Genomic DNA, 16,751 nt, shown 5'->3' on the forward strand with positions numbered 1-16,751 from the left:
CACTGTGACTAATGCGAGGTATTTATATCAACTAGTAGATAACGAGCTGATTGTTACCAGGGCGAAGTTCGCGTGAACGTAACGACTAAGCACTTTCACAATATCGATATTACTATCCGACGGTGATGATAACACGACCGTGTTATTCATATCGTGAACGTTCAACGAGAAAAGGCGTACGGCCAATAAAATGTTGAAGAGTATGTATTTCGCTGTTCAACAGATCTGTATCGACTTTCATAAAGTAATAAAAAGTGTACGATGACGTGGAAATGATTTGACTCGAGATAATCTTTCGGGACGTCTAAGAAGTTTTTTTTTTTTCGTGAAAACGTCACGTTTATTTCTGAAAGTTCGACGAATTCGGTCGGCGCGACTGCGTGATGCTCGGACATAACCGACCGGCGTTCTTGTCTACACGTCCTGCAGCCCCGTTGCTTGTCGCACGGTTTGTTCGCGACGTGGAAAAATAATAACGCGATAGTCCCCTGTTAGTGCGGCGCCCTTAGTAATTATGCAGCGAAAAGTTTCAATCGTTTATATCTAATTACTATGACGTATTGAGTCGCGTCACGTGAGCCGATGGAAGGTGGCGAACCCACGCGAATCGTTAGAACCGACACTTCCTCGAGTTTCCAAGAAGCTTGCATTTCATTTTGCATCGAATCTGAAGTGAGTAAAACCGTCGATTAATCTCGTTTATTTTCGTCTTTTTGTTTCAGGCTGTGCATTTCTCACCTACTATAGTCGTGACAGCGCAATCAGTGCCCAAAACGCTCTGCATGAGAAGCGGACTTTACCAGGGGTAAGTCGTCTTCGAGAATATTATTTAAAAATCACTCCGGACCGGGCCGTGACACGAAGAATTAAAAACTGACGATATCGGGTGCGCGAAACGCTCCGGTCCGATGTCATAATTCTTATTCGGCGCAATTTCACGCAAAGAAAGAAAACGAAAAAGTGAGGGGAAAGAGGATCGGGAAAAGCTGCAGTGACGTTAACAGATACTTATCGCTGGCGGAGCCGTATGGCGCTTTCCAGGCAAATTCCAACGATTCACCCCGCGATCCGGAATATTAAAATGGCCCGGCGTGACGAGTTAATCTCTTAACGCCGAAAGGGTAGTTAGGGGAAGGGAGCGGAGGGTCGATGGTAAGGGTTGAAAGGAGAACGGGGACCAGAGGGCGCGACTTGCAGAGTCCGCGATGTATCATCAGACTTTCCGTGCCTCTTACAAATGCCAGGGGTGGCTACACGCGTTCTTATTCCCGGGTAACACGAGAATTCCGCGTTCCCTTAGTCACGGTTAGATCTGGCAAGCGTGTCCTTCACCGCGTTCGGATCGGTTCTATTTTACGATACTGGCAACAGCCGAAAATTGGGCCAATCTCTTTATTGCTTCGCAATGGGAATAACATACAGGATTTGATATCAGGATTTACAGTCCATTGTTCGGAAACTGTCGGAACTGAAGTGACAGTACATTCCGATTCAAATGTAAAGGAGCACTATAAAGGAAAGTAATTGGAAAGTTCAATTATATATCGTAGTTTATGGCGAAGAAATCCATTAAACGCTTTCGTAAGAAATTAAGTGTATAATTAAATTTGTCTCGCGTAGATGCTCACTATAACGTGGGGACTCGGTAGTAAACTTGGTTTCAGATAAACTTAACGGTACGTAGGATAGTAGTAAATTTTTGATTGGTCTCGTAGCGATGAAACGCGACGTATTTTCAAAGTAAATGGAGCATGGTCCTCCGAAAATTTTCCATCGATTGTGGCCGTAGGGGCTGAAGAGTACAAGCGCCAGCACTGAACGCTGCTTAACTGCCAGAGCAGTGCCAACACGCCCCTTCCCATTATCCGAGCTACCCCTTGGAAGTCCGTAGCGAGTACTGGCGTTATGTTTCGTTAATCTATCCCCGAAACAACGCAGCTCCGGTCTTGGCACCGCTGCCAGCGGAAATCGTTTTAAATGTTATGCCGAGAGATGCGCCGGGGGCTCGGCTGAGTTATGACTTTATGAAGAGGCAGACGCGTACACGCTGATACGGACGCACTTTTGCGTTCCCGCACGCCTACACGTCCGAGCGCACACGCTCACCGCGGGCTGACCGAATACGAAATACAGGCGGGGAGGGGCGGGGAGTAAAAAAAAAAAAAACTGTTCGCCCACAATTGCTTCGAGCGTTCCCCGCGTCCATCGGCGTGCACCGTTTCGAGATTTTTGACGTTTTTATACCGTCCTGTCGGGAGGAGTATATTTCATTCCAGTTTATCCGTGAATCTTGAATTACTCCATACTGTACGAGAAAATAAAGTTAATGCCAGTCCGAATCTGGTTGAAAAAGAAAAATGAAAACGTTCCTCAAATATCAGTTTCACTTCTGGGCGGCCGCGACGTTCCTGTTTTCCATTTTGACCGTCGAGCCCATTTTCGTCCATCAAATTTACTCCGAAGTTTTACCATTGTTTACACGCGGTTCGAAATAACGCGTCGGAAATTGAGTCGACGCGGCGACGAGTCGATAAACGTCGGCGGCCGTTCGATCCGCATTTAGGACGTCGGCCCTTTGCCGATTGACCGGCCCGGCAGTTGTAATATCCGAACGCACCTGAGACCATAACTTGAGCAAGCAGCGGACCCTTCATAAACAGGAATACCGAGCTGAACGCTCCCGCTGTGCAAGCAATAACAATGCCCGTGGCTAACCGGCTATACTTAGCTCGCGCTTACTACGGAAGCGATCGTTGCACGTGCGCACGCGCTTGTTCATGCTCACGCGAAACCCCGAAAGAAAGTATTCGGTATCTCACTTCCGGTGGTTCTCGCGAATCCCATTCTCCGTCGTGCAAAACTCTACCCGTCTTCGGGAAGCTCGTCCGAACGTTCTGACGAATCATTTTTCTAAACCCGATCGCAGGGATTATTCGGAAATTTTTACTCACCTTCTCATTGTCGAACATTTATTTAGACGTTACACTTCGCCTTATCACTCGGCCTGAATTAGGTTCGATCAATCACTATACGGATTCTCCAAAAGCACATTAAACCGGCACGAAGTACACAATCGCGTGATCAGCTTAGATCATCATTCCGGCCGATTCTTATCGATAATTCGATGGACTCGCCGCGAGGCTTGATCGAACTTTCGCGTGCTTGACAAGATCATCCGAATGTCGTCTCTTCGCTCGGCGATGGCCAAAAAGGAAGAAGAGACAGGTTCGAGATGTTCATTAAGCAAATTACCGCTTAGACGAATCGGTCCGTACGACGCGATAAATCCAGGCGTACTTAAACGAAATTAAAGATCAAGGCGAGCGCCGTCCCTTTTTCGACACAGAACGCTTCGACGGTCTACTCTATATTGAAATTGAAAGCATCACGCTTTCATCCTATCCGGCCACCAATTTTCTTCTTTTCACGTAGGACACGTATATTACGCAATATTATATATCTTTTCCCGGCGCTGGAATCTCGCCGCGTATTCCCGCGATAAAGTCTTCCAGATTTAATTCCTGTTTATTTACTTTGCCCGTGAGCCCCGGCCACCGTCTTGGCTGCGATGTTGGTCTAGCCGGCCCCAACATTAACAGATCGCCAGATGTTACTGCTGCTCGCCGGTATTTTGTCGGCGACAGAAAAATTCTCATGGTGGAGTCGATTAAAAATATAACGTCCTTCCGTCGCTCTTTAATTGAACCGCCACTCTCGAGAACGCCATTAAATGATTCAAGCATCATTTCCAATAATAATCGTCGTTTATTCTTAGTGATAGAAAAAATCGTGTCGTCTAAAGAATCGAGGTAGGAAACTTGAGGAAAGACCGACAGCGCGCTGACGTTAAAACGAAACGAGTTACATTGCGATTTGATGGTTTCAAGGAAATCCATTAATCCTCCGGCTACTTGTCGGAAGCCGTTCTTTTCCGTGTCGAAATTAGGAGCGAGGTTAAGTAGCGAGCAGGTTAGGGGCGACGCGATAAGTCACGATGAAATTCAGAAGGACGGATTGCGCGCGACTGACAAATTGGCGGTCCGATTTACGAGGGTGTAATTGGCAGTGGGTGCGCCATGGGGTTTGCTCCGGCTCAGCTTAAAGGGAAAAGAAGAAACGGTGAACTGCGTCGAGCGGACGACCGGGAGGGAGGGACGCGCTTTCAGTTCGCGCGAATTTGCATAAGGAAAACGATACTTGCGCGTGCGAAGCACGGAACGCGGCGCGCGGGGTAAAAAGGGTGAGACAAAAAGACAGCCGGGAGGGAAAGAGCTGAACAGCTCGGACCGGGCATTGTTTGCATTCCACCCTAACGAAGTTTTTGCAACTTCCGCGTGCACCTGTGCCGCCCCCGGGGGCCAATGAAATTTCTGCGATTTCCACGCTTCTGACCGTTCACCGTTCGTAATTCATTAGCCACCGTGGCGATAGAGAACGTCCGGTCTATTCGTAATTTCTAGGTAACGTTCAGACGTAAAGTGGACTGTTTACCGAAACATAGTAATCATTTGCATCGTGGAAAGTGGAAAGGACGAGTTTAAAATTTTCAGCCAGGAATCGCGTCGAAACCGACACCGATGGTCGCATCCTGTAATTATTATGTAATGATTATGGCCGGGCGTGGTGGCTGGCAAACAATTACGAGGAACTCTTCCGTGGGTACGCCTACCCGCGGCGAGGGATCGTTTCCGCGAGGTAAAGACGCGAATAAGACGAGAGGAAGACGCGGAAGAACAAGAAGAAGAAGAAGGAGGCTAAGGAGGGATGGAATGGAAATGGTAGGGGACCTAGAAGTAAAGGAGGGAGAGTCACTCCGGAGGAAGCAAGCCGAGTGGCGACGCCTCAGTGCTTACTCTCCCTTGTGCTTTCGTTCGCAAGCGCGGGCTTGCGAGTCCTCGTTTTCCCTCTTTATACGTATGAACGTCTACTCTCGTCCCCGTTGTATCTCCCGTCTGCGCATAAAGCCGCCCGTTACCATCCTCGTGGGTGCCTCGTGGACCTTCCGTCTCGGGTTACGCGATACGGCACTGAGAATAAGCCAGTCGCAGTTACACGCGCCCTTCCGTGCCGCTCTTTGTTCCCCATTCTTCGTTTTGCTCTCGTCGGAACTGCCGCGTACCAGATCCGCGAGGCCGGTGCCGCGAAATCGAGAGTGATCGTCAAGCATTCGTGCGCGGTGAAGAAAGTTCGAAAACGCCGCTGCGCGGCTGGGTGTCGAACGGTTCGTTGCCGTATGAGTCAGAGTCGTGCGGGCACCCTCGTTTCTCATCGGTGATGGGAATTCACCAAAGACCGTAAGAAGAACGGCCGCTGTGTCAGTTTACACGTGGTTATTACACCGGGCCGTTGATTTTTACCAACGTTTTCGTCGCCGCCGGGGGCAAATTGAATCGCGCCAAGTGTTCGTGAAGTATTAAAGTGAAGCGGTGCCGCATAGTGCTTCTGCGCAGTAACCGACTCCAAGTAACACGTTGGCATTCGAGATATACCCCGGCCTTCCAGTTTCGACGGATGCTTACACGAAACTTCGATTACGCGCGCCACTTTTCAATTTTTCACGCGTTCCGTTCGTACGTGCGCCAGCAATCGCGTCCGTTCACGGTCGATTGAAATTTCGATCGCGGACCCAGTGCCGGCAAGTGTCAACTTTGTTGTGCCTTGTTGCTCGTCGTTCGACGACAGTGATACGTAATTATTTTTTACACGCCGCACCATGGTCGACTTTATGAGCTACCCGGACATCTCCTACCTCTACGACGAACTGATGACGGTACGAAACGTCGCCTTTTTTCTTCACTCTCTTTGTATTCTCTTAATCGCGTTGCATTAATTACACCGGTTGGAACGGTATTGTCGGTCCGTTGAGCGCAGCACGCCAGTCCTTAGTCATCGAAGCTGTTCGCTTTTAGTTTTATTATACATGTAATGCGTTATTATTAACGATCAGGAAATTACTACTACGGCCACTAATTATTCAGAATGCCACAGCGTAACAGCTGCAAGTCGTTGCCTTCTATGGCTCATTCGGAGGCCATTAATCCTACGAGGCCGCGGAGGTATTCTCGTGCTAATGTGAAACTATTGAGCAAATATATTGCCGACCGTACCGTCCCAACGTATCTATTAATATATATGTTAATTTCTCGCGTTATTCAGCTCTGTCGTTTCGTTCTTTACGCGTGACTAATACCCGAAATTCCTCGAATTTGTTCACCGCTCGGTGTATACCGCTTAATGCATTTGCAACGCGAATACCGGGTTCCGGAAATAGGAATAGAAATTCTGCGTATTTACATCATATCGCGATTGCACTACTATTTGTAACGCACACTTCGGCCAATTATTTAACTAATCGGTGGTCCATCACCTGAACATTTGCGCTGGGACCGTGTATTTACCTGCACGATTATTTGAATACATTTCCTGCCGCGATTTATGCCATAAATGATTTGTATTTCTGGCCATTTTATGGATTCTCAGAATAGTTTCCTAATGTTGTGCAAACGTTACGTCGACGAAAATAACTACCACTGGCCTTACGTTCTATTGACAGTACGTTTTAACACAGATTCTTCAAAGGCAGTTTTGTATTTCTTCCACCGATGCGAAACTATTGCATCGACGATAGCTTGTCGAACAATGAATTGATCAATTGATAATAATATTCTATTAAAACGCGTGTGCGCTAGCATAATCGAGTAATGAGCCGTCGGTACGAATTTCAATCAAAATTAATATCACGTTGCTATCTCGGTTCCATTAATACAGAAGCCCGACAGCTGGTCAATCTCGAAAACAATTACCCGTTAAAGCACCGTCCGACACCTTTTGCCTGTTCTCGGCGAAAAAGCTCGGAGGGAGTTTTTAGCAGCCGCGGAACCGTTGGGAAGGCAAGCCGGGCCAGGGCGACTGGCCTATGGGGTAATTAATCATTCGTACGATAGCGGCGTAAAAGATTCACGGTAGGTAGGTACGCCTCGGGGGTGAAGCCGGACCGCTGTCGTTCGTGTCTCTGCGAGAGATCGGCCCGGGATGAGGCCGAAAGGGTATAAGGGATAGGTACAGGCAGAGGGTGAACCCCTCGCCACAAAGTGGAACTACTTTACGGGAATATCACTTTGATCCGACGCTTAATGAACGATGGACCGCGCTCGGTAAGAGTACCCAGACTGAATTTAATTAGGGCTCTCAACTTGCCGGGTCGAGAGCATGACGGGATGCCGTACAGAATGTGTGCACGAAGGGAAGCGCGAGGAGAAATAGAGAGACAGAGACGGAGACGAGCCGGTTGCATGATAAAAGCTCGAATGAAACACACGGCTGCGTGGAACCGGTAGGTCGGGTAGAAAACGGCGGAGGCCCTGCGTTTCCTCTCTTTGTGACTCCGTCGACGTGTATCCGTAACTGGGGGGACGATCGTAGATGACAATACCGGACGGCTCGATCCGATTGTCATACGAATCATGAAACGAACCGAGCCGCTTATTGACTCGCGGGTTCAAGTCGAAGAAGAGAACGATCCACCGTACCACCCTCTTCCCCTATGTCCCTTTCATACTCCGCCGCGTCGCGGTATGAGAAAGTAATTGCGTTGTTCCGTCGCGTAATTGGAAATAGGTGAACGGGAAAACCGGTGGCCGACCGGTCGTGTGCGCGAGAATTGAAAATTGTGTGCGTCGGTAAAGGGTCCACTTCGACCTTTTACCGGTGACCCGATCAGCCGAGCCAATTTGCCGAGCTTTGATTCATCCGCGAGATGACTCGTCGCTCTGACGGAACCGCGCTTTAACTCGGAACGGACCGTTCCCCCGAGGGAACGAGCCTCGATTCGTACTTGGAGCGTTTGATAATGGTGACGTCGAAACGCTTTTATCTACGATGACAGCGTAACCAGCTCGGAAAGGGGTCGCGCAAGTATACCGTTCGGAAATTAGTGCGCGCGCGATACGTCATGCCTCTAATTCGTGTGACAAATGGGATATAGAGTCTGCTCGTGTAACACTGGCTAATCGTTATCGGCCATTTAGTTACCTACCTGTAGTTATGCTAGATACAAAAAAGGTCCCACGCAATTTCTTTCTAACTCCACTCGTTAAAGAAGAATTGGTGATCAACGAAATAATTAATCGATTACTCGTGAAGTATTAGAGATAGAATAGAGTCGTATACGCGTGCGACCCTTTTTTGCAGACACTAGTGTAACTCATTAAATATCGAAATTAGAAGAAAAGTGCACTATTTTTGATAATAGGAAATGCATTTTTCTAAGGTACATAAACTCTTGGGATTGACTGTATAGCCAATACATCCTTAATCATGTGATGGAAATAAAAATGATAGTCGCCAGTCGATCTGCCCGTATTGCAATAAAAGTTGTGACTCTAGTTGTCAGCTACAAGAAGGGTCCTACACAATTTCCTTCTAGTTCGAATAAGTTAGGAGTAAACATTGTAAGGCATTCTTGAAATTGTCTTTCACCTCGATAGAAGCAGATAGCCACAAGGGGTTACTTATAACCAAGGACGACTATAATCATTAATCAATTTTTATTTAATAGAGTTTCTTAAACATAATAAGTATAAATTATCTTCGGAAAGATTAATTATGCTTTGAACAATCAATCAATTCGCTGGCGTTCTCTCAGCGCCGTATGAAGCTCGAGTAAACTTTCCATCCACGTCTCTCTGGTTTATAAGATCATCCAGTTCATTTTTTGTCGATCGCCTCGGGAAGATGTGATCCTGATTTTTCTGGCGTTGCCAGTCGAGGAGTTCGATGGGTACAAGAACGGAGGAGCACGAAACGGAAATTGAATGCGTTTCTACGGCGGAAAAATAATGTCCCAGTTTTCGAAGTTTGATCGGGCGAAGCTCGTTCCGTCTCGACGAATCGCGACGCGCCGTTCGACCACGATTTCACGAATCGTTCCCGGGGATCGACTTTCCCCCGGGGGGTGGCCAGACGGGCGGCCGGTGTATACTACTCGGACACGGTGGTGGAAATTGAGAAAACTTTATTTGCCCCGACGTAGTCATGGAAAACATCAAGATGCGGAAAATAGGAATTGCACGGAACTCCTTATCGATGCCAGGTCAAACAAGGACGTGCCCCTCGTGGCCAGCCGTGAACTAAAACTTATTTTCCTCCGCGAAGTGGCGAGAACTCGGAGGCCGCGGTGCAGCGCGGTGCGGGATAATAAAATACATTGTTGTAGAAAAGTCGGGCTCCGCGCTCTCGTCGAGAACTATGACCGCGTGACGTAAGAAAGAAGTAAAAGGTTTTACTGCTGGGAGAATAATAACGTTAACTCCTCGGTAAGTGCCGTTCTTAAATCTGACAATTTCGAGACACGAGAAATTCGTGTGAAGGAGTAAACATGTGGCGAATCGTAATCACGTTATCATTAAATCTCTCAAAATGAAATAGCATTTAATTTAGAGAAACTGTATATCAATTTATCTGCGAACCATTACTCTTTTATCTTTGTATCATGTGATGTAAAACGTTTAAAGGTAAAGCGTTTGTTGGCATAGAGCATAATGTTCTCTCTGTCCGGTAGCCGCAAACGTTTCCGTTTCAACGTGTCTTCGTACCCATCTTCCATTTGCTTAAATCATCATCTCGCGATCGTTCCGCCGGCGCGTGTCTAATCTAAATATTTACGCGACCGAGACAGGCCGGCTAACATCGCGTTCTGCCTTAACTTTTCGGAGGAGATCTGTCTTCGGTGTTCTCGATCCTCGCCCGGCCAGATAGTTAAAATTACCACGAGTATATACGACGCCATATCGATTGAAGTTCACCAAGCCGAGCGTACCGCATATAACTACGAATCTACATATAACGCAAGATCTAAGTTCTTTGTAGTACATTTATCGGTTGCACACATTACCCAAGGTGCCGTAGCTCTCGTATGAAACCAATAACGTAAACCGATAAAAAATGAAAGAAGAAAGGCAGAGAGGCGCAGCTCCCAAGACAATATCTTGGAGAACCGGTTTAATGAATCAATAAAATGACACGCGACTGGCAAAGTTTTCTCATATACTCGTGTGTCTAATTTGAATATGGATATAAAAGGGTTTTGCATGACGTCTATACGAAAGGAACGCAACGTGGCTGGCGGGCAGGTTGCGAGGCTAGCTCGGGTTAGAAGGATCAACTAGTGGAAAAATATTCAGCTCCGGGGTTTTACAATTTTATCAGCGATGGGTCAGCCGGCTCCTATAAACGAGAGGTCGGCAAGGGCGGAAAAAGGCGCCCTACCCCCTTACGCGTTTAGGTATTGTTACTGGTATCTCGCTCAGCCAGTGGGCCTGGCTTTGTGTTTCTGCCCTAGTTTCTGCGCAGCACAGACGTACGGGTTCGGGAGTAAATTGCATGAGGAAAGCAAAGGGCTAACTCGCGATAAAACATTCACGCGTTTCCTGCTTCTGTATGTGTCTGTGTAATATGCACGATCGTTCGCGGGCGTATTTAACAAGTGTTGCACTCACACGCGGCGCGCACGAACGTGTGCGCGAGGCGTATCCCACCTTGGGTTAAAAATATCGGTATCGCGCGAGGCAGCTCGTTATGTATGTCCGAATTTTCCGTTCGCTCGATCGTGCCCGTTTTATACTTACTTTACGCGACCGGCATCCAGCTCGTTCTCTCCCGGCTTTCCCATTCGGGATCCTGGTTATAAATTGTGAAAGTAAATTGCAGCCGAAACACGTAGGAAATATTTTGCAGTCACGAAGTAATCATTCTCTTTTATTTGGGTACATTAAGTTTGTTAAAGCAAACGTAGAGGAGTATCGTATTAAGAGATTAGTAAGAACATGCACGTCCTTGTTTTAAATTCTCTGGAAGGTATGGATCTCGTTGGAAAGACCGGGTCGCATACGGAAGTCGTTGGGACGCTGATCATGTTCAGCGGCACAATAGCCAATCGGGGGTGCACGGGGTTGAGAAGTTGCTTAAGAACGGAGGAATTAAACATGAGACAGCTAACGGACGTTCCAACTCTAAAAATTATTCCAACGATACGTAAACGTGGTCCGCGCAGCGACACTCGGCCGCCCGAAACTGCTTTCGTTCTAACGTCTTCCCTTGCCGGCTTTTGAAAGTTCTCTCATTTATATCTAGACAGTGCGGAAAGCGCGCTCGGTTCAGTCGTTTTGGGTACTGGATACCGTTGCAGAAAATTTTCTTCAGTTGCATTCAGCTGGCATTAGCGACGCGCGCGGGCCACGACCACGCAAAAGACACTGTTCGTAGGGGAGAAAGAAGGGAGCCAGAAAAGAAAGAAAGGAAGTCGATGGAGAGGACGGAGGGCGACAGCGACGTGACGCTTTTCTGTCTCCTTTGGTCTGGAAGGGAAGGCAAAAGTTTGCGACTCCGTTCGCGAAAAGGTCGCGAAAACGGGGTAAGAAGGGAAGGGGCATAATTCCAACGGAAGAGAGTATGACGAGCCAGCCAAGTTGGCCACCTCTACGACGTACCCTCAAAGACTCTTCCGCTAATTTGATGATCCTCCAAAGGCCTGGGCTGCAATCTGCCGCTCGGCGCAGATTCCTCTAGACGTAGACCCTCACCGATCTCTCCTCTTCGTCTTCCTACCGGTCGTAGGAACGTATCTGAGGAGGTTACCGGTTAAGGCACTTCACTTTTCCTTTCGTTACGCTCGTCCACTTCTTTTTCACCTACATGCAGGTCAAATGACAGAGCGCGATTTAAACTGGCCGCGCCGCTCACGGCTACGCTTTTAAAGAGAGGTTCGCGCGCGCTACCGAGCTACTTAGAAATGTAAACTCATCGAGATAAGTTGACTCGTTGAATCCCTTACTCGTTTTAAACGTAAATTCCTGATAATCTCTACTACCAATTACTATTTTCCCCGATGCCGTTCGTTAATAACGCTTCGACAAAAACGTTCTTTGCCTGTGTAAATGAAACTTATTCCGCCTGGAAATTTTCCAGTTTCGTGAAAACGATTTTTAATCCTTCTGTACTTGAGCGGCATTATTCTCGCGTCAGGATCTTATTAACAACGCACCCTTGTTCCTTCGAGGGACTCGAGCTCATTAAAATCTGACATGACTCATCCAGCGGATTCAGTATCTTGTTACCGAAGATGAAGAAAAGGATAAAATTTCAGTTGTCTGAATTCCCTTCGTTCAGGGAACGGTACAGTCTCGGACGTGTATTGCGTGTCTTCCCGTACGAGCTGCTTAATTCCGTGAGCAATTCGTTCAGGGTTCCCGTGCTATCGGGATTACGGAAGGTCTGATGAGTTTCTGGAGTAGGTACCACGGTACACGTTGCTGGCGATGGTAGCAGGATCCGGAACCTTGTAGGTTCCAACGAAGAAAGGGTGGAGAAGAAGGGAGAAGGGCAAAGAGACAGTGGACACAGAGGAAACTGGAAGAGGAGAGCTGGGTCAGCGTCACCGGAGTGTATAATTGGCTTGATTGTCGGGTTCTAATCTGGTTCTCCTTCTGCCTTCTGTCAGGGAGGGACGTGTCCAGCCTGCCGCCGCCGCCGCCGCCGCCCGCTACTGCCTCTGGCGTAGAAGGGTTCCAAGGAAAATGCGAGAAATGTGACCTGCTTTTCTAGCTCCCTTTTCCGTTATTTATAACGCCCTTTATCTTGTTTCGGGTTAACCTCGGACATAACAATCCCGCTGCCGCGGATTAAGCGAATTTCTCTCGACATTCCAGCTTCTCTTGGCCAAAAGGATTCATCGGATCCTCTCGCGAATAACAAAAATTACGCAATTATTTAATGGATCAAGGTAGGGAAACTTGTCGATTGTGAGTTTCATTTTGAAAAGAGCTGAAATGTGGGGCACATTACGAACGTTTTATCCTATCTATTTCCCACTTGGTTCTGGCAGAGTCCAACGCGGATTAAAAATGTATAAACGCCGGCTGGAAGAAAAGTGCGGACAAAGAGATATCCGACGTGCGCCGCAAGATGAATTATAGTAATAAAGCAACCGCTCGGCGGCAGTGCAACTATGGTGCATTGGCGGCGGGGCGCGGCGACGCGGTTTTTATAAATATTTCTCTTGTTTCGTTCGCATCGTCGCTGTTGGCTTCGCACCAACTGGGCTACAGTATATTCTGGCAGCGGCGATTTCATATCAGTACACTTGATATCTACGATCTTAACGGAAGCGAGCGTACAAGTGCAACTGGTCAGTTCGTTCCGAAGATTTAAATTGCTCGGTATTAGTGCGATTTTCTATTTCGGCTCCTCCGTCCGGCAGTCAACGATATCTCTTTGTATTTATGGCATGCAATGCAGTTTTACAATGTACTTGGATGATCACGAAGTATTCATTTTATTGGATATTAGGCACCATGAAATTCTGTATTTAAACGTTAATTTGACGCTGGTTTTTAATAAGGGATTTTTAAACATTGATATTTGTTTATATAAAATCGTTTTAAAATCACTGAAATATTACGAGGAACTCGAACAATAATGTCCAAATTTATTTTTGTTCCACCGTAGTAAATCGTGCCTTTCCGTGTCTGACCTATGAATGACTTATACTACTGCGAACCGATTCTCGCAGGAGCCTCGTAAATACTTTGCGGCTAATGGCATCAATAATTTGTCTAAATAAATGGCGAACTCCATTAAGCACTCTTTATCCATCATGCGAAATGAAAAATTGAAAATTGTAAAATTGATGGAATTGAACAGGCGCCGTAGAAAGGTCGAATTCGTCGATGAGTTTGCGCGTTAAGAATTAACGACGCAAACGCGTACAGATCCGCGCGCGCGGTTGTCGCAGTTAAAACGCGATTGCAGTTTAACCGTTTTATTTATTATTCAACGAAAGACGATTTCGTGGGAATCGAAATTATTATCGTTCGCGATTCCGAGAACAGAGGGACGGCAGTTGGCGTTATTTCAGCGCGGTACCAAGAAAAGGTGGAGCGATGGCTCCATTGGAGAAGTCATCTGAAGTGTGCATCAAGGAGGGGGTGGGGGAAAACGTAGGATAAGTTGAATTCAAGATAACGAACCGATATCGATCTCGAAGATAAATAGCGATGGAGCATGGTCGCGGGTTTGTTTTCATTGACCGAGTACGTACACTCTGCCGGCGGGCGTGCACTTTCGCGAAAACGAAACGAAAGTGGCGAAGGGCGAAAAAGTTGAACCGGCGCATAGCCGACGCTGAACGAGAGAGGAGAAGATATTTTCAAAGACGACTCGGAAATTGCCTGTCCAATTGAATCGCAAACAATATGAAAATTTGTTCGAGAGTTTTGATTATACAAAGGAGGCTACGGTAGACGGTGGGCGAAGGGCGAGAGGAGGCGGACCGGAGAGAGCGAGAGAGAGATGGGAAAAGCGGACACATCCGAGGGGGTGGGACGGAGACGGATATTCTTAGTGGCGCGCGGAAACAATGGGCCACCATCAGACTTGCAAAGCGGATCGCGTTTTTACTTTCAAATTAAATTATTTTCTTCGTTTCGTGTACGATTAATGCTCTTCAACCGGTGGGCACATTTAATCGACGATCCTCGTGCTCGATATCTTATTGTTCCTCGTGTTTTTCCAACGTTCTCCGATTTTTAACGATACGCGCATAGAACTACTGATACAGAATTAAGCACGGTTCTTTTAAATCCTTGTTATACATTAAATTGCTGTGTAGGTCCCGTTTGATAAATCGCAATAAATTTCACGACGGATTCAATTGCATTGTGAACGGTACCGGGGCGTATTATTTACGGTCGCGTATACGTGAACAGGGCATAATTACATACACTAGAAACGATAATGCGTATCATTGTAAATTTTACTGCGACCAAAGCGTTAATCGAACCGTTGCGTACACACGCGTCGCGGCGATTATCCTGCTTACCAATTTGCATCTGCATGGAAGTTACTTTGATTGCGGATTCATTTTGCTTAAACATGCGGCAAATCGGGCCATAAAATAACATTCGTACGCGGAAGTGGAACGCAACGCGGGGCTGCAAAATCGATTCGACGCGGGGCGGCGCGGCGGTTAAGAGACAAGGCGCGCGGGGAAGATCCCGGGCTACATTAGCAATACAATTTCCGTACGCGGTGCTGTTTGAAAACGTTCGTATCTGCGAGTAGTACGGTATCGTTACAGCGCGGCGAGACGTCAACATGGACCGTGAAAGGGCTCTTGAAACGGCACCTATCCGTTACGGACGCCAGATGGAAACTGGGTCGCGTATATTTCGAGAATTGTCCCTTATCTCTCACGGCGCGTAACCACGAATTCGTTTCCCTATGAATTTCAATCGAGTCAATCGCGTCGCCGGTCTCAGTCTCGGTGCCGACGCCCATTCAACGGGGAGCCCCTTTTACCAGAGACCACGGAGTTGACTTTTAATTTCAACCGTTCGTCAACGATCGACTGAAACGGGAACGTGGGTCTCTTTGTGACACAGATCGGCCCGGAAATAAATTACGTCGGAAAGGACCCGTCAAGGATTTCGTGGATTTTTTTTTATAAGTAACCATTAACATAAGAATCTCATGAACGAAAGATACAGAATAATAGAACGAACTTCATTTTAATCATTACATACGGAATATGTCACAATCTCAATTGAATTATAAAAATATTCGAAATATTTCTGGTATTTGGTGTGCATGCGTGAAGTTGGAAGAAACAACTGACTTGAGGACATACAAGCCTAAAAAGTTTGGAATTTTTGACGCTTTTTAGAATACAGTTCGATATTGTTCGATATTTTGAGAAAAAAAAATTTTTCAATTTTTCCGATATTTTTCCAAGGGGTACCCCTTCAGATTTTGCGAAATTTTCGTTTTTTGCTAATAACTTGCAAACCGTTGGATCTACGGGAAAATTGCATCAGACCTTTTTTGTAGAGGGCGACGAGATCTACAANATCTACAATTTCTATATAAAAGTTTTTCGCTAGCTTCAATAGTTTACGAGTAATTTGCGAAAAACTGTTTTTTCGTTTTTCGTCAATAACTCGTAAACTATCGATGCTAGGGAAAAACTTTTATACAGAAATTGTAGGTCTCGTCGTCCTCTACAAGAAAGGTCCTATGCAATTTTCCCGTATCTCCAAGGGTTTAGGAGTTATTGAGGAAAAACGAAATTTTTTTCCAAAAGTTCGCCGTTTCGACGCTGGGATGGTCGGATTTTGTCAACATCAATAAAATGCCAATTAACTGCACTTAACTCGTTAAATACTGGAGTTAGAAGAAAAATGCATAGAATCTTTCTTTCTAGTCAGTGCCTACAACTTCTGTATAAAAAATTTTCCGATATTAAGTCATGACAGGAGATGATATCCTTAAAAATACGCAGCAAATCGTTCTGGCCGTAGAAATCAGTTTTTAAAAATTAGAGATCAAGAATTTTATTACTCATGCGCTCTTCGGATTCTTTCCTAATAAAAGTTTCTAACGCCGACCTGTTGTATGTCACACCACGCGGTAATTTTTTCCTAAGACGATTTCATATGGCGATTATTTTGAACGGACTGTTTCTAGTACTTGACGAAAGATAGAATAGTTCGTAAAGCGAGTTCAAATCGTACGGAAATTTCCGGTGGTTGGCCAGTTGTTCAGCGGTGTTTCGAGATACGGGTGATCACGCATACGAAACGCCGTAGGCCGCGTAAACAGGCCAGGAAAATCCCTCCGCTCGGTACAGAGAGGTTTCTGGGGAGGGCGGCGACAGAAGAGGGGATGACGCGCAGAGGAAGCGAGGAGGAAAGCGGCAT

General features: G+C 46.6%; 1 protein-coding gene across 4 annotated transcripts in view; it reads left to right on the forward strand.

The window, feature by feature from the left end:
• The window catches only part of bru3 (CUGBP Elav-like family member bruno 3), a 547,126-nt gene that overhangs the window by 95,239 nt on the left and 435,136 nt on the right, over positions 1-16,751 (forward strand). For all 4 annotated transcript variants that reach the window (XM_018027376.2, XM_026814953.1, XM_018027378.2 and 1 more), the window contains one exon: positions 723-805. The gene's annotated coding sequence lies outside the window, so the exon portion shown is untranslated. The remainder of the gene's footprint in view (positions 1-722; positions 806-16,751) is intronic.

The sequence above is a fragment of the Ceratina calcarata genome, unplaced genomic scaffold (genome assembly GCF_001652005.2).
Source record: "Ceratina calcarata isolate Rehan_Ccalc_2016 unplaced genomic scaffold, ASM165200v1 scaffold422.2, whole genome shotgun sequence".
Lineage (NCBI taxonomy): Eukaryota > Metazoa > Arthropoda > Insecta > Hymenoptera > Apidae > Ceratina > Ceratina calcarata.